This window comes from Nesoenas mayeri (assembly GCF_963082525.1).
Source record: "Nesoenas mayeri genome assembly, chromosome: 13".
NCBI lineage: Eukaryota > Metazoa > Chordata > Aves > Columbiformes > Columbidae > Nesoenas > Nesoenas mayeri.
Window position 1 is genome coordinate 9989447 of NC_137550.1, and position 25615 is coordinate 10015061.

The following is a 25615-nucleotide window of genomic DNA, read 5'->3' on the forward strand; positions in this document are numbered from 1 at the left end:
CTGGTGTGTAATTTCAAGTTAGCATTCTGAAATCGCAGTCGCATGCACTGTTTTAAAGCATAGAGTAGATTCTCTCTGTGTGCTAAGCCATGTGGTTTGCAAATTTTTTTTCTTTCTATCCTAGTACAAGCTTGTCCTTGTTGTGAAGGATCCGGATTTCTGTTTTTTCTAGCGTCCTATGAACCTACAAAATGATGAGGGGTCTGGAGCATCTTCCTTATGAGGGAAAGCTGAGAGAGCTGGGGCTGTTTAGCCTGGAGAAGGCTGAGGGGACCTTATTTATGCTGATAAATATCTCAAGGGTGGGTGTCAGGATGAACCAGACTTTCTTTCAGTGGTGCTCTACGACAGGGTGAAGGGCAACAGGCACAAACTGAAACACGGGAGGTTCCATCTAGATATGAGGAGAAACTTCTTTACTTTGATGGTGCCAGAGCCTGGAACAGGCTGCCCAGAGAGGCTGTGGAGTCTCCTCTGGAGACATTCAAACCTGCCTGGACACCTTCCTGTGTGATCTGCTCTGCTGAACCTGCTTTAGCAGGGGGTTGGACTGGATGATCTCCAGAGGTGCCTTCCAATCCCCACCATTCTGTGATTCTATGAATGCATAGAAATCCTATCTTGATGCTTTCCCACATGTGTTTCTCCTTTGCTGTGTCCAAATAAACATCTCAAGATCACAAATAAACGCATTTCTCGGTTCTCACAGGACTCTGGGGCTAAGTATTTGTTCATGTTTCACAATTGAGGGACCACAGTGGAAGATAAATGTGATAGTTTACACATAGCTTTCTTCAGAGAAGTCAGGAATTCAAATCAGATTTCAGGGCAAGAGTTGGTCTTGATGGTCCTTCCAACTCAGGACATTCTATGATTCTATGAATGCCTCCCATGCCTACCTGAGCAGAAAGACAGACATTTGACCATGTAGTCATTGCTTGCATTGATTAAAAAAGAAAAATAATTTTTTTTTAAAAATATAAATCTCTATATGTCCTTTAAAGGAACTCTACATAAATCTGTACGGTGTTTTTGCTAGTGATTCATGCAAGTTGTTCAATATCCTTACCTCTATTCTCATTATTAACCAGGTTTATGCTTAGTGGAAAACTATTGAGAAGTGCCCAGCAACATCACCTGCCAATGGAAATAGAGTGGTATTGACTGACCCTTGCCTTTACCCCACAGGAGAGAAGCAAACTTGAGAAAATAAGAACAAAAAGCAGCAAAGAAGCATGTTCTGAACATGCTGATAGTAAGGTTGATTTGCATAAACAATCAGCACTATGAATTCATATAAGCATTCAGCTACCACACTATTCATATGGGAAAAAATGGGCCCAAAAGCTTTGATCTGTCTTGAGCTCATCCCCTATAGTCAAGAAATGAGCAATTTTTTAAAATGTTTTGTGACTGAGAACTGAATCACTGATTTTTTTTTTTTTTTTTAAAAAAAAAAACAACAAAAAAGTCTAAGCTGCTGACACATTAGCACTCACTACTGTACTCTTAAACCTGGGCAAGCAATGGGATTTTTCACACAATCGTGTGCAGTCTTATTTATTTTGTGTACTTCCCTAAGCGTGTGCATGAGTAGCTAATGCAGACAGATAGGCCAGAGCCAAATCCCCAGATTCGGGCACTTCTGAGCGGTGGAGTGTTCAAAATCCAAATCAGGGCTTTACAGCTTGAGCCCTTCTCTAATATTTATTCAGATTTATGATAAATGTGGTACTTTAGAGCTAATTCTTGTTCATAATGTAGCTGTTGTTCAGTTGTGACTATGGTGTATAAATATCACGCATTTATCTTTGAGCCTGTAGACATTTAAGCCTCTGTGTTCTTCAGGGCTTTATTTATTTATTTACACATTTGCTTGTTTGATAGATGGCAGCAGATAAATGTTTCCAAACTGGAGATGTCTCATTAGTTTTTGCTTTTCGTATGATCTGTCATATGGCAGCAAACAGTAGGGATTTTTTTTGCACGTATGTATGACTGTATTGTGTATTCACAGATGGCTGCTTCTGTGTTTTCACAGGTGAGGTGGTATATAAATATAACCTTATCCTTAAATACTATCTTCAAAGAAAATACATTTATATTATAATCAGAGCCCTATGGTTTTGTCATTAATCCCCACTGTTTTCGAAGAAGCAAGCTCGTTCTGTGATATAGAAGGTGGAGACTGGGAAGCTGGCTCTGCTAAGCCTTGCCTAATGCAAACTGCTTTAGTATGCACATCACATCATGCTGGCTATACTGCAGGGAACAGGCAGTTATCGCACAAGCGTGCATCCTCAGAGCCAGGATAAACACTCCGTTACTCTGCCTCTAAACTGCTCTTCTGGGAGGGAGAGAAAATAAATAGGGAGCGAGAGAGGCATTTGAAGTAACCTTTTTAAGAAGGAAGCAGCAGCCAATAGAACCTTTATTTTTTTCTTTCCTTTTTTCTTTTTTTTTTTTTTTTTTAATTTTCTTTCCCCACTTCTTACTAGAGAAATTCGTGTTACCTCAGCAATTAAGGAGAAGAGCCAGCATCTAGGGTTCCAGGCTGTGAGGGGGAGTAGCAACTTGTACCAGGTAGGAAGCCCTTTCAACATCCTCTTTAATTCATGCAGCTCAGTTACTACTTGCTATGTTACTACATGGTGGCTGACTTCTGGAGACCTTGTGTCTGCTCGTCACCATTCTCGGAGTGAAAGAGACCTTGGGGAGCTTTAATTGCCAATGACCTTCAAGGTATTTCTTGGAAAGACGCTGGTACTTAGTGCTGTAAAGTAAAGCGATCTATACTTTGGTCTGACTGCTTGGAGGTGTGTGTTCAGCATCAGGATGCAGCTGGGTGAAACTGCAGCTGTTACCCGCCTATGAAACCATGTCACAAATGAGTAAAAATTAGCTGTTTTATAATATCTCAAGCAGCTGCTCTGCATTTTTAGCAACATGGCTGTATTACTTTCAAAAACTTATTACCATAAATTCTGTGTGTGCTGGAAACTAAGCAGATATGCTTTAGTGTATTCAGAGCTATTTTGACAGTTATCTACTATATTTTTGTAGTTGCTTATGCATATTTTATCAAGACTTTTCTAAACTTTCCTGAAGCAGCCATGTCTTATGTGGCAGATTAATATTCCTGCTAACAAATAATTAGCGTAATAATTGTAGTGAGCTGGTTGCAATATTTGCTTTACAGTTTAATTTTGTACTGAGAGCCTGCAGGAACACTGGCATCTCTTGCAATGTTTAAGGGCTGGGATGGGATGGAACTCTAGGTCGCATGCACTGATTTTGTCTGCTTCAGTACTACAGAAGTACAGAGGGGAACCTGAGGAGGAGGAGAAACAGATATTTGGGCTTTGTGATCTTCTTGTGCAGTGTTTTCTTCCTAGAACTTTGTGTTTTGTGTTCATTCACATAAACAAGCTGTTAGGTGACATCTGCTCAACTTTTTTGCATTGTTATAGAAATGTGACTTAAGTTTAATAAAAGCAAGAGTAGAGTTTGTGTGCAATGAAGAAATAAGTCAGAGCTTAGTGGATCCTGTAAGGGCCACCATGACTGCAAGACTCAAAGTTTCATTGTTAGAATTTAAGTTGCTGTCTTCTGAGCAGTAAGGCAGTGTGAGGGAAACTTTTGCAACCTTGAACATTCTTTTCTGTAAATCACACCAGTGACAGCGAATTGTTAAGGGTAAGAATATATGTACTTGTGAAGTGTAAGCAGTGGTGTGAGCAAGTATACCATGTCTAAAGATTCAGTTGCTTGCAAGAAAAACTGAAAAAAAATCATGTTCAAAACAGTCAGACCTTAGGAACCATTGCTGTAATAATAAATACTGATAATAGCAGAGCTCTCTCGGATGACTGTACCCACACAACCGCTTCCTGTATGTAATTGCTCTATGCAGAAATAGCTCCATATATATATTGTTTAAAGGCATCTTGTGACTCTTATCTGTAGGAAAAACTGTCGGTGATGTCTAAATCCATAGGCTTTTTTTCTGATGAGCATAATGGAAAAAAAACCCCAATTGTTAGAAAATGAGAATTATATCAGATAGTAATAAAACCTAAGGAGGTAAAAAAGAAATAGGTTTGAAAATTATAGCTGTGAAATAGAGGTGAGATCTAGTTAGTGACCAGGGTTGGTTAGAGAACCTGGCAGCAGGTAAGAAGAGTCTTGCCCTCTGTATCATTTGTCCTGAGAAATTCAATGCTTCAGAGAATTCACACTTAGAAAGTACCTATTCCATCAGCAACTAAGGTAGGAAGAAAACTGGAATGGGAAAGTGATGTATTGACTCCTTTTATTTCTCTTTATATATGAAATATGAAGCAAATTATACCTATGCCCTTCTGTTTTTTAACGTTTGATATAAAACTGAAGTGAATTTTTACTTGAAAGAGGCATCAGTAAGGCTAGAAAGTTGAACATTTTAAGGCATTTCACTAGAAACTCTTATAAAATTCAGGTTTCAGAGAAGTTTAAGGCAAAGTACAGCTGGTTGATGGTGGGGGGTTGTATTTTGGTGTGGTGTGGGGTTTGTTTTTTTTTTTTTTCAACCTCTAGTCCAAATGCTCACCATAGGAATATGGAAACTCATACGTTCTCAAAGAGATGAACTTATTTAGGCATTAAGTTTTGCTTTTCACTTCAGGGTTTATTACTTATTAATTCATTGTCACACTCTAAAAGAAAGGAATAGTCAGACATCTGTGCACTGCCATATATAGGTTTCTTTGCTTGGTATTGACTGTGGGTCTCTATGTTTCTTTGCCTCAGTTTCCTCATGTAAATACAAGTATTGGCAGCTGCCTATTTGGAAATATATTGCAGATCTGAGTTTTTCCAGATTATCCTCATCCACCGTAGTGGTGCTTTATGCAGATTTTGTTTTGGTTTTTTATTTTTGTGTCTCTAGTTTATGTTGTAGCTTATAAATTTGACTTTAATAATTTTTCTTGGTATATTACCTGTTGCTCACCCCTCAAAGCCTGCTGAACAAACACCATTTTCTCCATGACTAAAATAGTTTTTAATTTATAAAACAGGTAGCAGAAATCCATTAATGCTTCAGCCCTACACTGCTTTTACTGCAGAGAGCTCAGCTGGGTTTGTGGGGTGCTCCTGTCCCATTGGGGAATCCTGTTGCCTTTAACGAGTCACTGCAAGCAAATCTATGATGTTTATATATCTAAAAGTCTAGATCGAACTTACTGTCCCATAAATCTTATGATATCCCAGGAGAAATGGTGCATTTGGTTATGCTGAGGTTTTTTGAGACAAAAAAGTAGACTAATCTGACTACCAGAGGAATTACCAGCTGACGTCCCTGTTTGTCACGTTGCAATGTGTGAGTACCCCCTTATGTTGGTGGCTTTGATGAAAGCTCCATACCTGTCTGTTAGCTGCTAGACCTACTCCGTGATTATCCTTTCAGCATCCACATGGTGAAGAACTGGGACTCCTGGTGCCATTGGAAATAAGATGAGGAAGCCTCAGATTTGTTGCAAGGGTCTGATCTCTTGAGATATGGAAGAAAAGGTCCCCCTGTAAAAGTAGAAGTAACCGATGTTTCTTGGTGCTTCTTGTTAGACTGACTGGAGAGAATGTTGTTAGTATAAGGACCATCAAAATGCAACATATGAAATTCTAGGTGTTGATATAATTCTGTATTATTATGGGTCCCCAGAGTGGGCATTATCTTTTGATCTAGCTTTAGTTAATGTTAATAAGCTCCTTGGTTTTCAGAAGCAAACCACCAAACACACGGTCCCAGTGATGTGTGATGACTCTGCAAATTTATACACGAGGATTTTCAAACAGCCTCACAGTTGCTTTTGTGGGGCAATTATACTGAACACACCAGGCATGTATTCCTTCTACTGTGAACATAAGCGAGTGTAGGAGAATAGATTTTCCTTTTTCGACTTCAAGATATTTGATAACGTTTTTCCAAATGAACACTTGAAGACAATCAAGGACTTTGGTACTTTGCTTTCTGTGTGTGCAAGGGATTAGAACTAATGGTTGAACTCGGGATCAGGATTAATGGTGAGGCTGACTAATATTAACAAACGTGACTGCCATTTGACTTGACTGCCAGCTTCAAGAAAATAGTAAGTTACTTAACAGCACACAACTTTTGAGATTTATATAGGCAATAATCCCCAAGAAACCAATTGTTACTGGACTATTAATGTTCTAACAAACTGATTGTTAGCTAAAGTAACAGTAACAGCAAATTCTGAGGTCTGTATTTGCTCTGTTTCATGTGATATAACTACTTTATCTGTTTTACACTTTTTTTTAAGCAGCTAGGGACTCCTTAAATAATTTCTTCCCTGTTAGTATCTTTGGATGCTATGTGGAAAGGCAGCAGTGTTGGAGCTGGATTTGTAACACCTACAAGGCTATACTTTAGACTAAATGTGGGGATTTTGTTATTTTTTTCCCTGAAAATTTATTACTGATTTTTTAAAGACACCTTATGCAATATTATTATTTAAACAAGAATTTAAGAGAGAAAAAAAAAAAACCCACAAAAAAAACCAACAAAAAAACCCCACCGAAACAACAACAAAAAAAACCTTATCTGACTCTTTTTTTTTTTTTGTAAATGAAATTATGACTGACAATAGAAACTCATCCCTGGTCTAATTCAATCAGTCCTGGTAGCAAGTGTTTAGCACAAGGAAGTTGTTCTGATACAGGTCGTTCTTGAAAAACATATTTTGGGATATTTTGGCCTTCTCATTATCCTCAGCCTCATCCACAGTAAACAGAACTGAATGATGAGACACCCAGAAAAAACTGGAAGCTGGACAGCGGCTATTTTAATGTAAAGTTCCAGGTTTATTTAATATTCTATTTCTGTTTCATTGTTTTACTTTTTAATATCCAGGAAAAAAGAGAAAGAAACAAGCTAGATAATATTATTTCTTTTAAAGTAAGACAGCTGTTCATGTGGGCTTTATTTGCTTGATCCAGAAATTGTCAATAGCTCAGGGTGCAAATGTGCATTTGTTGACTTTTTTGTTAATGGAATTGAGGTGGGCAGCTCCTCTAAGGCCGATTAGAGCCATCACAAAATCTGCCATGCTGCAATGAAATGAAGGGAGATGGATTTAGGTCAGTTTCTAATGAGCTCCACATACAATGTTGGCAGGAAAAAAAAAAAATCAAAAGTTAAATATGTAATCCGAGTAATTTGGAATAAAAACAAAACAAAATTACCCAGATACTGGCTTACATGAGTCTTTAGTCTGAATCTTACCTAGTATAGAAAATGCTACTGTCTTTCAAGATAAAAAGGATGTATGACACAAGTACTTGTACCATATGGGTCTTAAAAATCCCTGAAAATGCAAAACTTGTTAGCTTTTAGTATGTGTTTTATGAAAACATTAATCATCCTTTGTACAGTTCACAAGCTCTTATTTTATATTTATTTCCAGCAAATGGGCAGTGTCAATGTGGATGGATTTTCCTGGGGCTGGTAAAGCTTGTCAAGACTAAGCTTCCCTACTGGAGAACTGCAAGGGAGGCGGAGGGATGGGAGAGCGATTTTTGCTATATTATAGTGCATCAGTTTGGTACAATAAATGTTGCTCTGAAGTACCTTTTGGATAAACCAACTTATTGTTGAAAGTACAAGGGGTGGAGAGAAGGAGGATCGTTCTGTTCGGCACCCTCCCCAGTGAGATGTGGAGCAATTTGAAGTTACCAGTAAAGAAGCAAAAGTAAGCGACTGAAATTCTGAGACAGAAATGATTTTTGTGAAGTGGCCATGCTGTCAGGTGTATTTTCCTTCTGTGCATGTTCCTTCCTTCAGTGTCAGACTGGTGCAAATCTCTCTGAGAAGAGAAACATCGTTAAAGAGCAGCAGTAAAGGTAAAAAAGTTGTTCTTATGGTAAACTTCTTTATTTTGTAGTTTTCTTTCTTAAAATGTCAGCTATTTACATGAAAAAGGTTTTCCTAGTATAAAATACATCCATCAAGCTCCTGACATTGGTGTTTTGTTGACCAGGAGGCATACCTCAGTGTTCTGGAGCAGCTGGTACCTTTATTTACATTTGCCTCCAAAACACCTGCCAGATTTACCATCAAACCACAGTGTAACATAATGAGATATCTAAGTCTTCAGAAATGAATGACAGGCTTCTGCTTTCTCTTGCCAGAAAAAAAAGAATACTAGGGTAAGGTACTAAAACAGAAAAACAATTTACATAGGACAAAACTAATTTAGCTTGATTAATACTTTATCTGGAGACCCTTTAGAAATTAGAGAGAATAGACACTACTTAGAATATACAGGTAAAAACAACAGAACCTGACTTTTAATTGAATTGTGACCTTTAAGTACTCAAATACTTAAAATGAATTATTCTTTGGTATATTAATATCAAATGATTATCTAGGATCAACATTTTTCATAAGCATAATTCAGGCAGAATTACAGAGGAATTACATGTTGCACTGACATGAAACCCAAGCAGTTCAGTGTGGTTTTATTGCAACAGAAACCAAAGGTCAACTGCTTTGAGCAGAATTATTGGCTGTGATGGAGTTCTGACCCAGTAATTCCCCATTGGGCGCATCTGCAGCCACACAGAACAGCTGCACTTGAATCTTTCTCCCTGTTAATCAGGAAAATTGCCTAAATATTTAGTCAAGTTTCCTAGAAAACTAGTTATAAGGTAGCCTCAACATGAGAGATGCCTAATTCTGGTCCACCTTCCCACGCTGTCTGCAGGCACAGCGTGCCCATGTTGTCTTTCTTTCCTGGTAATGCGGGTCTCCCAGGGCACCCTGGCAGTTGACATATTTGTCTAGATTCATAAGACACTGAATTCTCACTGGATGCTTCTGGGACGCTCTTTAAAAAGTACTTATTTGTGATCTTCCCCACAAATGGCCCTTGAAACACACTTTGTGTTTAGAATTTCCAGACTGAAAATATCAGAAGGGACTGATATTTTTTTCCAGGTACTGTACAAAGACCAGTGCAAGGTGGGAGGTCAGCAATAAACAACAGCAATGTGCAAATGGCATCTTTTTTGCATGCCATGTCCTTGAGTAACGTCATCTCTTAATACATTGGAATGTACATCGGGTGATGTAGATCAAATGCATTTATTGCCTGCTTACTTGTGCAAGCTGCCCTTGGTGGCAAACTGCTGATTTGGGAGGGTGTGATGACTTGGGGTCCAGCTGGGTTTGCAGTACTGGCAGCTTAGGCAATAATTTGTTGCCTTATGAAATTAATACACATATTATAGACAGGATGGAATTATTTACCTGCATTTAAGCCAACACCACTGAAGTCTCTGGCACTCTTTGCTCAGTTTCTGCTTCTCATTAGTGGCTGCATTACTACCATATCAATCTGGTATGATGCTGAAATTTCCCAGTTCACACAAAAGGGGTTTGGGTATCTGCACCAATGACAATACCACAGGAGACCTTTCCCTGTTGCTTTGCAAATAAGCCAGTGTCCTGTCCCATCTCTAGCTGCTTATTTACAATGTTGTTCCGCATGGCAGTTTCCATCCAAGCAGTGTTAGTTGTAAACCTGACCAAACAATGAGTTTGAGAGACATCAGTAGAAGTATCTGTGGAATTCTGAGCATATTCTGTTTGGGTTTTTTTCGTTGTTGTTCTGTACGCTTCATTCCTTGAGAGTCCTCAAATAAAAAATACATCAAAGAAATTATCAGTAGTTACCTTCAGAATTTCACTTTTAATTTATCATTAAAAGGGTCAAAGCAAAGTCAACAGATGACTGAAATAACAAATGCAAGGAATAATTTATTTGCCTATAGTTTCTGTACTTCTAGCCTTCGTGTACAGTGGTGCATCCCACAGAGTTTTCTTTTTTGCCTAGTGCAAGTGGTTACTCATCAATGCTTTTCTTGTGAATGTGGGTTTTGTAAAGATGTCTCAGTTTGTATTGACATTTGAAGAATTATACACTTAAAACAACTAAGGAAAAAACTGGTGCAGGTGCCAGGATGCCCTCAGGAGCAAAAGAAAGAACAGTCTCTTTTAGAGCATGGACAATGACAGATGCATTAGTAGCAAATTACTCAAATTACTCTTTTTGGTGATTAATGAGTAAGGAACACCAAGTCCATGCCATTTATGCCTGTGTTTGATATTGTTTTGTTCATTAAGCCCATGCTTAAAAACAAGTGTCCTATGGAATCAGCTGACAGGAACTCGCTTGAGTAGCCCAAGACATTGAACAGTTTTTTACTACTCTGACTTGTGGCAATTTTTGAGAGATTTACGCTAGGACACACACTCAGAGATTGTTTCTTTCTGCAGTAAGTCTGAATGGTCTTTCTCCATGTGTGTCTTTCCTCTCTGAAATTGTACTGGACAATTTGACAAGGAGCTGTAATATTTAATTATTAGCAACTAAAAATATATATTTTGCAGAGAAATAGAAATGAGATTTTTTTTTTTTCTTTTTACAACTCATAAAATTGTTTGAAGGTAATTCTTTCCAATTATGTATATGAAGAATGGAACAAAAGCAGAGGGAAGACTTAAATTATAAAAATCTCTGTGCTTACCTTTAAATCTATGTAGTTTTCAGCATCTGTGTTCACATTACAGTCTTTGGGACTAGAGTGTTCGGAGTCTGTTGTGACACTGGAAGAGTTTTGCTTTTAGACTCAGGTGAATCCTCCAGGCAGCTCTTGGAAGAGCTCCAATTCTCCCACTTTGCTATCAACTAATTACACTCTTACTTGAAGTTCATGAAGTCTGCATAATTATTTTGAAATGAAACATTTACATTTTGAGCAGTAACACAGTATACAGGAACAGAGTCTGGCAAATGCCATTGTTGAGGAACTGAGATTCTTAGATGTTCTGTAACATTTTAGGAAAAAAGGTATTACGAATTGGTGAACAGGTCTGCATGGTCTATACCTTGTATCTTGGCAAGTGTGTTCACTGGCTGCATCTACGCTGCAGTTTACAGGGAAGATCAGTGTAGATGTGTCCTCTAACCTCCAAAAATGACATGGTAAAAATGAGTATCAAAGGGGACACCTAAATTCATGGTAGAAGGTTGTGTCCTCCATGTGTGTTTGTAGAAGAACACTGGGAGGCAGAAGGGACAAGAAGAAATTATTCTCATGGGGTGCTGTTTTTTTGCTACGCAGCACATAAGCAACACCTGCTTCCACATTCATTATTTTTGTGCTGTGTAACAGCAGAATGACTGTTCCGCTAACATTTTCCTGCAGGATAGAAATGGATTTGTGAATTTAAAAACATTGTTTTATGGTTGATTAAATAAACCCAAGGGCAAAAATGACAAGTAGTTTCTGTGCTTTTTATGTCCCAGTTAAGGAGTAAAAGGACCCTTCTCCACTCTTCATTCTTGCTTTCATTATTGCTGGTTCTGTGGCTAATGTTTCTGAAGTCCTGATGTGTATCAATTGTATCATTTTCTAATTTTTTCTAAGCTGTCCTGTAAAATACTATGAAAATAGTCTCAAGATAGGTCATCATTCAAGCCTCCGAGCTGGAAAACTCCAAAGAAAGAGGAAAAAAATGCTAAAAAATAGATTTCTTTGTAACAAAGATGATGAATCAATCTTTGGATAGGCCAAGACTTCATTTTCATGGGGTTAGCACTGGTTTGTTCATAACTCAAACTTATGTATCAGTTTTCCAGTGTCCTGGAGCTAGGATAGCCATGCATTTTTCTCTAATCTTAGTTAAGAAGAGGTTTCAAGTGCTGTAAATTGATAGAGGTTAGACTGGTCTGTAGAGGTATATAGTTTTCATTGGGGAAACTTCCTCATGACAAATTAAGAAGCCGCTCTGTATCTGGTAAATATGCTGCAGTCAAATCATACCTGGTTACATCTCCAAGCAAGAGCTCATGCTCTGTATTGTGTATGGTTGTGTCCCGTTAGCTCTGCAGCTCACAGTTGTACTGCTGGGACATTTTAAGTATGATTACTTTAGTTTAGACAATACTGTGTATGAGCATCATCAGATCTTAGATAAAATGCTCAGATGTTTGTGAAGACTCCAATAGTTTCTCAGAGAGAAAGACCAACACTTTCTTGAACAGTGCTTCATGTACTTCAAAGTCACTGCAGTAATGATATCCATCAGTGTAATCTGCTGGAAACAAACAGATTACACCAAGAGGACTGTGATGGGGCTATACGTAGGTCCCTCAAGAATTGTTTCTGGTATATCTTGCTTAAAAATGTCAGTCGTTCCCTTGAAAACCAGCAAAAGCAATTTTTCTGATGCCCACAAAGTTTGTGGGCCCTGTCGCGTGGGGACTTTAGAATACCATACAGGAAGAATAAAATGACCTTGAAGGCTACAGTAATAGTATCTGAATGAAATTCAATAGGACAAAGTGCAAGATCATGCACAAAAACAATACATTTCTGTTATAAGCTAGGACCTTGTTAATTGGAAGTGACGGGGCGGGGGGAAGTCACAGGATGACTGCAAGCCACCAATGCGACACATCAATGAAAAAGGCAAATACAATCTTAGGCTGTGCTGTGTGAGGTCTTTGCATTAGCAAAGGAAATAACAAATATCTGCACTAGGTCCTGCAGAAACCAGAATCAAGGATACTTTTAATAGTTCTGTTTGCCTGCTTTTAATTATGGTGGATTCAAACTGGAACAGGTGGAAAGAAAGGTAACTAGGATGTTGAGGAGAATGAGAAGTCTTTCCTAAGACGAGTGACTAAGACACATCGTTGTGGTTAGTGCAACCAGATAAATCTATCATAAGATGACCAGTGAGTTAAATGATGGTATAAATATATTTAAGATGGAAACAAATGTGTCTGACTCTCAGATGTGTGATATTCTGCAGCTGATTTTGATGGTTGTCAAAAAACCTACCCAGCCTTTGAGCTGGAGAAATACCCTTAAAGGAGAAAACCTGACCTTCCTTCCAGTGATTGAAGGGAGAGAGCCTCAGGAGCAACCATTTCCAGTTCTTCTAGCATTTAAAAGGAAAAGCTAATATTGAAATCAGTTCTATAATTCAGACACTGCTAGGTTCATGTGTTGTTCAGTCTCTATACACCTGGATTGTAACGAAGATGGGAGAAGTCAGCACGAATCATAAACTGCCGAAACAGTGTCGTCAGACTGGAAAGAGTTGCAGTGTTGTAATGGCTTTGACAATGCAGCTTATGCTCACTGACATATTATCTTTTTATTCTGTCTGTAAGGACACATCCTGAAAATATCTTCCTGGATATTCGTTCAGCTAAAATATTTGGTGCCAATATACTTTTAATCTGATTTTCCCCCAAATCCCGTACCTTGGATCCAAGTGGGCCACATGCTAATTACAAATGGAGCAAAGACAGACTTGAACTCTTGTCCTGTAAATTGTTCTTTACTCGAGACTTTCCCTTAATCTATTAATAGACTCCCAGAAAATTGCCGTCTCTCCTATCCTGCTGATCTGAATTTTTAGCTTTGTAGTTGCTGGGTGGTTTGGTGTGGGTATTTTCCGCATGATGAACTGACACGGATTTCTTGCGGCTCTTGGTGTTAGCCACTTCCCCCTTGTTGAGCTGAATCGGTACTTTGGAAAACAGCATCTCTTCTCTGGTGTATGAGATAGGTGGACACGGAACAAGAGGAATCGCTGTGTCTGAACAGTCCATTCCGTTCAGCAAGGGAGAGCTGGCTGGGAAGGAAAGTAAAAGAGTGAAAACTGTGAGTGACAAATGCAAAGAAAAAACTAGGATGAAGAGAGAAAACACATGAAGACAAAAACATTGACAAGGAAAAAAACAGGGAAAGGAGGTAAAATATTAATAAAAGCAAGACCAAAACAAATGTGGCCAATCACCCTTTTAAAATATTCATTTAGGCTGAAAGGAATTGCTACAGAGTAAAGCCATATAAATTTTAATTTTTACTGCAAAGTTTGTACTAGAGCTAAATAGTACATAGCCAGAACTGTACACTAGCCTGCTCCTGAGAAGTATCCAGTGCTGTTACTACATTGAAGGAAGCTGGAAATCACGCACTCATATGTTTAAGGCTGTCTTTAAACCCAGCCTGAAGCCTGGTCTCCACAGGCTGTTTTGCCACCTCAGCTGTTTGATCTTATTTGTAGCCATTTCCAGTTTTACCACAATCCTTCCACATTCAAGCGTGTTCTGTTTTGGAAGTTGCCATTTTGCCAGGAGACTCTCCCAGGTGAGGAGAACCCATCCATAGCTGAGACACCATTTCTTACAGGAGTGATGTGCTGCTGGAGTGAGAAAATGTGCATGAGAGTGCTGACAGATTAGCGAGCCAACCCCCAAAAACCCCAAATCTTCTGACTTCACATAGCTCTCAATATTCTCATTATTGCCAAGGCTTTGCTTTGGGATCGATGTCCACATAAACTCAGTAACCTTGGGAGCACCTCTTTTGTTGGCAGCTTGAATACTTAGGAAGAGGTAGAAAGTAAGAAGAGCCTTGTGTTCTGGGAGAAATATTCTAAAACAATTCAAAACTTCAAATTCCAGGATTCATCTTGAAGCCTGAAAATTCTACTTTTCTATAACATCATGCAGAGAATGACTGTATCATGTAGAAAAACTGTGCACTCTAATGGATCGATTAGGAGATATATACTTCTAGCACATTCACTATCGGAAAAATGCATGATTATAGAAGACTGAAGGAATAGAAATGACTCTTCATATCTTTTGCCTCTTCTCACACCATTCAAAATCTCTGCCTGTGCCTCATAAAGAGTTTCAGTTCTTCTCTATTAAGAATCTATAGCTTGAATCACACAGCTGACAAACTTTCATATAAATTTATCTCACAGAGTATTGCTTGAATTGATTTAGGATAAAGTGTCTTTCTTAGAGAGACTTGGGTCTTAACCTGTGCTTTTCGAAATAATTATTTTTGCTGCAGGTGTGTTAACATGTGAGTTTTATAAGCCACAATGATGGTGGGAAAAAATCAAGTCCAAAGACAAGGTTCAGCAGTATTGCTGAGAGCATCCCAAGGTGTCAAGCTGGGCCAGGATGACTTAACATTAGCTTCAGGGATGGTCTTATTGGTGCTAGAATAAACTCTTGTTGGTCACAGTCAGAAATTAACTACTGGAAAACATCTGCATTGGGTTCACACCAGACTGCCAGCTGTTCGTGCCAAACAGTTGTACTCCAGAACAGTAGGCAAAGAGATAAAGCAAGAGATCACTAGAATCGCAGCCAAATATCAATATACCTTGTAATTACTTTAAATCTTTCCAGAAACGTTAAAAATACATTCGGTAGAGCCAGTTTCTTGCATTTTTTGTTTGCAATGCAGAACGGAGCTGAATGCAGAAATAGGGAGAACAAATGTCCTGACAGCAATCAAGGTGTTCCTTCAGCTTTCCAAAGAGAATTTTCCTTGGACCTCTTAAAGCACATAGTTTGTTACTGAAAGTATCTAACAGGTGAAAAGTGAACTCCGTTCAGCAACTCTACATCAGGCTAGCTCTTTGTAACTTGGAGTGCTGCTCTTATTGCTGCACCAGCTTTGGGTGCTCCCAGGGTTGCAAGAAGAGCGAGCTGTAGCCCCAAAGTTTATCTGTGGCAGTTTATCTTGTACTCTCAGGAAAACCAAGAACTCTGGGGCTGCCCCGAAGCGGGAAGGATGGGTGACGTCTGCTGCAGAAACCGCTGCTGCGCTGTTTGCTGCCGAATCCCTTTGTTTGCTCCCCTCCTTTGCTGCAGCAAGCGCTCCTGCTACGTTAGCATTTGTGGCATCTGCTCCCGTCACACCAACTCATTTACCTTGGAGATAAAATGAAGCAGGATTGTGTGTTGGCAGTAGCAGGGAGGAGAGCAGCCTTCTCAGCTTTATTTTTCTTTGTTTCTCATGGAGCCCTTTTCCTCATTTGTTAAATCTAGTAAGCATTCTCCATATGCATTTAGTATTTTCACATATGTTTTTGTGCATATTTAATTGTCTACAGTAGACTTTCCATCTTTTCTTCCTGCTTCTTGTGTCAGCTGTCTGTTTAGATTTTAAGCTACTCAAAAAGAGCCACTTCTTTGTGTGTACTTCCACAGAGCATCCAGTAAGATGCAACACTGCAGTTAATTGGAGGCTCTGAATAATCTTGCCATGTAAAAACTATAATTACTGATAGTACTAGTTGTGTGCTTGTGTTTTGGTTTCTTTCAAATGGCACTTTCTCTTTGGAGAAAATCACAGCATGGAACCTAGTTTTTAACAATAGCCACTTTTTTAAACATGCCTATGTAGATTTCTACAACCCACAGAGAAGAAAGCTACCTGTAGATAGCAGTGTAACTGTAGTATCTCTGTAGCTGACATTTTAACAATGCCCCAGTTCTTGTGCTCATTGTAAAATCTCATTGTTCATACTATCAGGAAGATTTTTAGGCTACTCTATATAGACAAGTCAAGCTTTATGAAAGTATAAAAAGACAAAAATAGGAATGCATACTGATGCATACTCTGCAAAAGCAGGTAGTGTATGAAGGCTGTTGTCTAGAACACTGTATGAACGATTTACTGGTAAATTCTGGGTCTTTGTACCAACACTCCAATATTTTAGATTACTGAGTTTAGTCTCAGGAACTGTTCATTACAGATTGATCTTTATCCTAGTGATTTGTAATCTTGGTTTTGGTATAAAATGCTAGTACAATTAGCTTTTCTAATGACTATGATTTTTGTCACCAAGTGGGTGATATAAAGTAAGACTGAATTTCTTAGTCTTATATTACTTTGCCATAATTTACTTTTTTTTTTTTTTAACTTGAAAATAAAAGTGCCCTTTTATTTTTTTTAAGGATTTATCTGTGGCTTTAGGTCCTGTTTCTTAATGCCTATACTTTCAGTGAATGCACTTCTAGCATTTGTAATTATATTAAGAATGGAATTAACAAAATCCCGTGGCAAATACCAAGTTTTCTTAGTAAGTTTGTACTTAATAAAAGTTGCTCGTTCCACAGTTAGCACCTGCTATGTTCAAAATACATTAGTGCTAGACACCTTTCAGAGACGAGAAGATGTACTTTCCCTGAGAATTGCTGCTATGAAGTGTTTAAGATAAATGTGAATCTGTCTTCCTGTCCTTTTTCATGACAGCAGCAATAGGAAAGCGCCAATCAGTTGGTTAATGAATCCGTGTGATAACTTCATGACTCTTCATTTTCTCCTCTTCTGTCTGTGCTTTTGGCAGTTCTAGAGATGTTAATCTCTCAACATTTGCACGGGAGAGGGCTGTGTTTGAGAGAGGTCTTTACATGCTCTACCTACAAAAGACCAGCGTGTCAAAAGGCACCACTCTCAATCTGATCAGTGTCTGAATAATTCCAGTGAATCCACGCGCCTGTCCTGCAGAGCTGTCACCCTTACCTGTCTGAATGTCCCACCCAGATGTCACTATGGCTGTGATAACTGCTCCATCATCCCTGTCTCTGCCGAGCTGCTCTTTGTGCATCCTCGGTGCAAGCTGCAGTTCAGAGCTGGGTTCTCTGTCTCGGTCTCTCGGATGGTTGGGCTTTCACTGTTGTCAGTGCGAGGTGTGGGAGGTGAATCACCCAGTTAAATCCTTGAGCCTGGGCAACATAAACAGCTTTGCTTCTATTTTTTCTAGTTTTCTGTTTGCTTTGTTTCCATTTTCAGATATCCATTTTTAGATGGAGTAGTCTAATTTGGTGACAGTGGCATTACATCCACATGGAAATGCCTTTCTGTTAGCATGCTGTCACCCAGGGTGTGACAATAAACACTGTTTTTGTGTTGCATATGGTATAAAGTGAGCCTCGGATCAGAGAGTTAAGGGATTTTCTTTTTAAATAACTGTCTTTCTGAGACGTTAGGTAGTCTTCTGGCCTTTACTTGTGGATTGGCTGACAGATCCTTGTAGAGTTGTTTCTGAAAAATCTGCTGATACTTACTCAAGTCAATCTTCAATGACAATGTGATTTATGATATCTGGGTGAGAGAAAGGCTGGATGCTGATAACAGCAGTGAACTGTTTTTCTCATGTCTGTGTATGTTTTAGTTGTGTATTTCCCCACCATCTTATCCTCATGTATCTCAAAAGCAAAAAACCCGGTAATGGCGGAATGGGTGCAAAAAGGACAAAGATCTAAGATGTGGAGCAGCTTGGGAATGAGACAATAATGGGAGATACAGGACTTGTCTGGAAAAATTGTGAGTAACAGAGCAAGCGAGACAAGGATAACCCCTCTCTTTCACAGACTATAAGAACTCCTTGCAGGATGGTGGCATTTACAAATGAAAACAAGAAGCAATAAAATTTAAACAAGCAAAAGAAAGTCCTTTTCAACAACATTGTAAAATTCCGTTACTCTGTGCTATGTAATGTGTGAGATGCAAAACTTTATATGGGTTCAGAAGGTGATCGAAGACCTTCATGAAAACCCAAATCTGCTGAAGACTTTCAGACCCAAAGGTGTAATCTTTGAGTTAACTGAATCATGAAGCTAAAATCTAGAAGGATACAAGGGAGTTATGACCAAATACTTTCAGTTCTTTCAAGCTTTTTTCACTTTTTTTGTCCAATTCCTGTGAGCAGCACTATTGCGTGGCTTAGGAAATGGTGTTAACTTTTTGATGTAAAAAATGAAAATTTTACTATCTCGAAATTAAATAGATGAAAATAATCCTATTTTTTTCTGTCTTTATAAAAATCAATAGTTCTGGACATTCCTATAAATAAACTGAGTAGTGGTTAATGGCACTAGGGAGTATATAAGTACTGAGGTTGGAAAACCACTGTTTCATGTGGTGGTTTTTTTTATTTGTTAATGTTTTTTCATCTGTTCATGCTTTTGTTTATACACCTTGATTTTCATAATAATTGGTCTGTTATTACAGTGAATTGAACTCATCCATAGTGTGTAGTTATGATCAATGCATGCTCTACAGGGAAAATTAAAGTAAAAATGAAAGTTTCTAATGATCTTGCTGATATTTTCGTTTTCTACACAGGTAAATTATTAGACTTTTTAATTTCTGAATTCATTTGCATTAAAAGCATGGGTAATATTTTAAGCTTATAATGCTTTTCACCTAACACCAGAGCAAAAACAATTATTCTTTTCCTACTTGATATTGCAATCAATCTTAAAGTAAGAAATTGTTTCTGTGCTACCAGGATTTTGTTGCTTTTTTGTGTGTGTGGTTTGTTTTTTTTTTTTTGCTAGGCCATTGTTTAATGCGAAGTGTGTCACTGTATTATATCACAGTCCATATTTCAATGATCAGCATGGTGTGGTTATAGGTTATAGCACTGCTGATCTTATTGTAGTGCTGTGAAATGAATAAGTAAGGGCTGACAAGTGGCCGTGAAATCAATACGCGCTGGTTTAAGGTAGTGCTCATTATTGCTGGACACAATAGACCAGAACTCGCTGTTAGTACCGGGAGACTATTTCAAATGCTGCCAAGGTCAAAACCAACACACTACTTGGTATTTTAGCTGCCTTGTACAGGTGAGAAAACCCAGTGCAGTGCAACCACACTCGTGTATGGCAGGTCATCTCAAATTCTCACCTGAGGAAACACTTGCGGGCACATAAAGCTCCTGGGGGAGCATTTTTAAGAGCTGCTCCACTCCCAGTGTTGTTCTGACTGGGGGTCCAGATGAGCTCCGCGGAGCGCAAGGTTGTGTTAGTAAGGCTGAGACACTTCTTCCCTTTCTCCCCTCTCTTTTGTAGGCTGGGCACGTTGACCTCTTCATGGTCCAGCTCTCTAAGTAGGTAATCGCAAATGTGTGTGACTTGAGGGTCCTCCTTGGACCCTTGGCTGACTCTCTCCTCAGGAGAAGGCCAGAGACATTAGACGTGAGCTGACTCTAGTGGGCAGGCCAAGGCAAGGCTCAGCAGGGTTAACAGCTCAAGAGAGAGGTTTCTGTGCTAGAAAGGGAGGATAGTTGTGTGAAACCCTTAGAGTATTAAATAAATGCAGGAGTCTGCTTCAGCCTGGTCTTGGCACGTGGTTCTGCATAGCAATAGGACGGACGCTGCCCTGCTTACTGAGGCCAAGCTTACGTGCTCTGGCCTGCTTCAAGAAGTACAAAAATCCGTTACATGCATAGCTTGATGAAATATTAAATGATTCATTAGTTAATGTCTTAATTGGAATTTGTAACTAAATTACAGAGGCACTATGTTTCATACAGGATCATTTTAGAGTAACACTTAAGCAGCTTTGAGAAAGAAAGTGTAATTTTACTTGAACATGCATTGTAATTTTCACAGTTTGGACAATAAACAGAACATTGAGTACAACAGCAGAAAAAGCCTAGAATAGTTAAAATTACATCAGGTTCAACTTCAGGCAGCAAATGATGCAACCTGATATACAAACCCAAGGCACTATGTCAAATAATAAATAATAAATAAAATAGAACAAAACAGCTTACAATCACAAGGAGATTATGTTCATAATGCCATAAGAATGGATAAAAGTACTATTTTCTGCACTTGTACACTTTGAATGAAAATATACTTAAAGCAGTCCATGCATAAAAATTTCATGATAATTCACTCATAATATAAATACTAAATTCATATGCAATATGACCTAAAATTAATCCATTCTTCTTGGCAAACATTGTAATGGGAACACACAGCACAGATCCTGCAATCTAGCTTCCAACAGTATTCTTTATTACTTTCTATTATCTATGAATTATTTGCAAGATGGTTGAAACATGATTGAATGCAGGAAACGTTTTATTTTGTATAGGTCAATGTTCCTGAAAATACTTTATCTTGGAGCAAAAATGTTAAGAATAGCATGAAACACATCATGTTGCTTGAAGCTAAATGCTAGAGATACACGGATCATCTAATTGCTTCCCCTTTACAGTAATGCTCTGCTTCATGTCAAGGGGTTACTTTTTTAGGCACTAGGGAGCAACAGTTCTTCACTTGTTCTGTTATCCGTATTTTCTGCTCTTTCTGACTTTTCTAAACAGCAGTTATCACAGAACAAGTGGAACCAATCCTGGGGTATTCCACGGCTGTTGGTTCACTTATGGCAAATGTCCCAGACATGCCAGCCATATTCTTGTTGTTGTTATTTCAGGATCATTGCAGTTCTTAAAAAAAACAAAACAAGAAGCCCTCCACAACCCCACCCCTTAGAATGGCAAAAAAAAAAAAAGGTAAAACAACCAAATTATTTAAGTAATGGCTTGTATTTTTTCAGCCATGTGTTTAATGTCTTTTATCCCTGACAACACTGCGAAGCTCCTGCAGATGTTATTAGAAGCTATTTAGCTGATATGTGCCTAAGGGTCTGTATGTAAAATTGTGACTGTAGCAATGTGGTGGAAAAGTGACCATTGTAAAGCAATAATCTCAAATTTTTTGCAAGGGAGATATGCTGAAGGTGCTTCAGCTCTTCTAAATTGATATGAAAGCTGAATGAAGCATAGAAATGGCATTTTGAATAAGAAATATTGGCACTTTTGGTTCCTGCGGTGTTGCCTGTGATGAGCTGGGTCTGTGATCCTCGTTGGGCTAAGCTTAGAATAGTTTGATAGAGCTGTGGTGAACATTGTTTTTTGAGACTTTTCCTGCCTGTCTCTCAGGAATTTGAGAAGCACCCCCAAATACCTCCCTTAAATATGTCAGATATCAGAATGAGAGTCAAGTCTCGTCTGAGTCCCTGTGTTATCCCATGTGCCCTACCTGCTTTTGTTTTTCCTCCGTTGCTCAGACTGCTGGGCCACCAACTTAAGATGATTTAGGCGACCTCCTCTGAGAATTCTGCCCACTGAACGAAACAATTGTCAATGCTGCCTAGTTTATCTTATGAGTATAAAATTTCACTGCACACTTAGTGGCCCTCTGAGCATTAAATAACGTGCAGTCAAGCAGCTTGTCAGGCCGTATCATTACTGTATTTGTAACATGCCTTGCAAAGTGAGTGCTGGGCCATCACAGAGCTGCTCAAGGAAACGGTTAATAGGGTCATCGCCTCATTCATCTGGCAGGGAGAGTAAAATTGATGGGTAGGGCATTGACCTATCATGGAGGTTAAAAAATAAGCTGAAAAATCTGCCCATTGAAGGTGTGCTAGACTGCTAGGTAAGCCACAGCAATGGATAATAGATTTGTAATTACATTGAAGTATTTCACCAGAAGGGCTATATTACTTTAAACTGTTTTCCTGTTGCCTGTGCGACACACATCTTGACAAAATATTCAGTCTAGAGTACTGTGTGGACAACTTGACGTATTGTCTTCAAACTCTCACTACTTTGGTACATTGATGCTGGCAGTGTACAATTTGGTTTCTAGATTTTCATGCCAAATAGCAGATCTCTCTGATTCATGGCTGTCAGAAACACGCACTAGAAACCGCTTTGAGAAGTTGTATTTGGAAGTGTGAGATGACAGCGTGTTGGTTATTTTTAAGCACTATATCGGTTTATACATAGTGGAAGTGATTAAGAATACTTTTGCTTTTTCTTGTCTTCTTACTTCTGCTTCTCTTTGTTCTTCCAAAGTTTTGTCAGTGGTTGTCACTCAATCAGATCTTCCGAGCTTTCACTTTGTTATTCTCGCTATTCAGTGCTGTAACCTCCAACTTGTACATAATATGCTTGGGCTTTTTTCCTAGTTTACATCCAGAATTGCGAGTGGAAAGATGGTTGTACAGAATATTGGCTTATACTAGTATTTGCCAACTATAATTGCACACATGAAATTAAGAGGTTTGACTACACATACAACTGTAACAAAATTGTAGATGAAGTGGATATACTTAACTTTGACTCTTAATAGAGCTCATTTCACACTTCCCATTTTCATTTCACATGGGATAAACTTAATTTATTTGCCTACACACTCGTCTACTCAAACTTATTGGCATTGCTACTTTTGTAATCCTAAATCTCAGTTGATTATGTTAGTGATACAGATTTTTGAGAATGTCTATTTCAAAATACATTCCTGGTTTTAAAAAGTATTTAGAAATAAGTGGGACTGATATTTTAAAATGAATTAGGATGTTTACCTACTCATGTTCCTGAGTCAGAAATACAGCAAATTAAGATGAACTAACCTGATAGGTACCTATGCTTGTTGAAATTAAATGTAGCTTCTTAGGACTCAGTTTCCCAAAAAGCTAAGACCCTCCTTACAAGTTAACTGTGTGTTACAATGTATTAATTTCTAATTAATGAGACTACATTTCGGGTCTCCCTGATTCAGAGTCAATTTAAACATGCAGTCACTTGGCTTACTGAAGTTAATGTGCCATAGTGGAGGTCCCACTTCAGCACATCACAAGCTCTTTGTGGACTACGTTCCCATACTTATGTGATGTTTTCCATTTCTTTTTGTTGGCTAAATGACTTTTCCACCCAAATGATCCTGATTCATCTAAAAATACTGCCTCACATGTGAATTAATTAACGCTTTAATTCTAAAGTAATCCAAGGTAACTTAAGTAAATTTATAATTACTTTTGAGTCATATTAAAAACTCATTACCTCCATGACCTATGCTCTTAATTCTTGTTACCAAGAGAGATGTGATGTTTTCCTAATAACTACTGACAGCAAATCACATTTAGTCTCTGTACCGCTAACTGTTGGGTGAGGATGTGGATGCTGAAAAGGGATTTGTTCTTATTTACAGGCATGCTAGTGGGAGGATTTTTGCAGTAAACTTCCTTATCCTTAAGAACTTCAGGGTAAATATACATTATTTATGCATATATTACATACCTATATATGTAACATAAATATTACATATTTGTAAGTGTACATTTGAGAAATATCTGTTAGAGTAAACTATATTCAAATGCAGCTCCAACGTATTTTTTCTAAGTTTACGTCTTGATGTAACTTGTACTATTAGACCAATTCCATTTCGTACAGACAGATTACATTTTCAAAAAGCTTTTTACAGACAGCAGTTGCCAGAACCACCATTATATAGCTGAAATGTTACTAAAGTAAAATAAGCAGGGAAGTAAGCAGTACCACGTGAGATTTTAAATTAAAAATCTGTTAGAAAGCGTTGTGTTGTATTTATATCAAAGCTTCAAAGTCTCCCTCATTATCAAGGCTTGCTTCTGATGTTTTTTATTCTCTTTTATCTTCTCTCTTTGAAACAAAGGTATTTTGAAGTATAAAACAGGTAAAGTATCTTTTGTAACAGATTCATGAGAAAGAAGCTGAGAGCAAGGGAGTCTATAAGGTAGATGAAATGCGACAGAGAAGCATTTGAAAGAATTAAATGAAAAATGATAAGGGAATTGTGCCAAATTACAGGCACAAACAAATTCTTCTGCATTGTTTACTTATCAGAAACCAACATCGGGTACCATGTTTTAAAATACAGTTTCAACATTTGTACAGATTATGTTGAAACACAAGTCATTCCTTCACGACTTCTGAATGTAGAGCCATAAACTCATGCCTGATAAAGACCTGTACAGACACAAAACCTCCCTTCTGCTTCATGTAAGAGTTTTGGACTTATGGAGCATCTTTCATTGAATAAACAGTTTAAATAGATGGTAGTCTTCCATTAATTCTCATTAAGAGCTATTATAACATTTTAGTGTAGAAATCAAGATCCCTTCTTTGTCATTGCACTATGCTTTTATTAATACATCATCCTTGATTAAAATCTTTTGTTGATGCAGTTATCTTGAAGCACACAGAGATCATACAGCTCTGCTGAGCACCACATGAGGGGGAGCTCCGAGTTGATTTCGTAACTCACGACCTCTCAAACTGGGGACACATTCACTTTGCCCTTTCAGTTATTCCCAGCTCCATCTTTGCTTTAGCTTGCTCTTTAGGAAAAAGAGAGAATGTGTTATGCTTTATTCTGACATTTTTACTATCTCCTTTCTACTTGATCTGAGAAGAAAACGTCTCTGAATTCACTAACAACTGTGAGACATTAGCCTGGCTTGCTCATAAATTTGGAACAGATCATTCATTGTATAACTACGTAATACTCAGTAGAGTAGCTGAAAGAAAATACATTTGAGGCAGTATTCTACTAAAACATTGTTTCAGAATCCACTTTTTCCTTGAGCATTGTGAAATCAAGCAAACTGGTAGAGCTAGGTCTAAGAGCTGTGTGTAGTTTCTGGTACAAAGGGAAGAGTATAATGGGAACTATTAATTTAGCGACAAAACAGGTGCTAATTACAATAGGTTTAAAGGCATGCTACCACTTTTACATTCACATACGAGTTAGTATTTGGCTTCATGAATGTGGTAGCTTAGTTTGAGGGCAGCAACAGTTTGTTGTTGGATAGCACAGGGTCACAGTACAATAATATCTCTTACTGAATGGATGAGAGTGTAAGAACATCCCATACATGAAATTAGGTTCAACCGTGGACTTGGCATGGTCCAAAAGTTGACTGTAAAATGAGCACTAACATTAATTATACCGTTGATATAACAAACATTATGCTCTGAAGATTATTATTGAAACTAGTGTCATCTCTGAAGCAGGGTAATTGTCACTTCAGGTCCATCAGGACATAAATGAAAGAATACAAACTCGCTGGTATGGCATGTAGGAGTGTTCTTCATTAA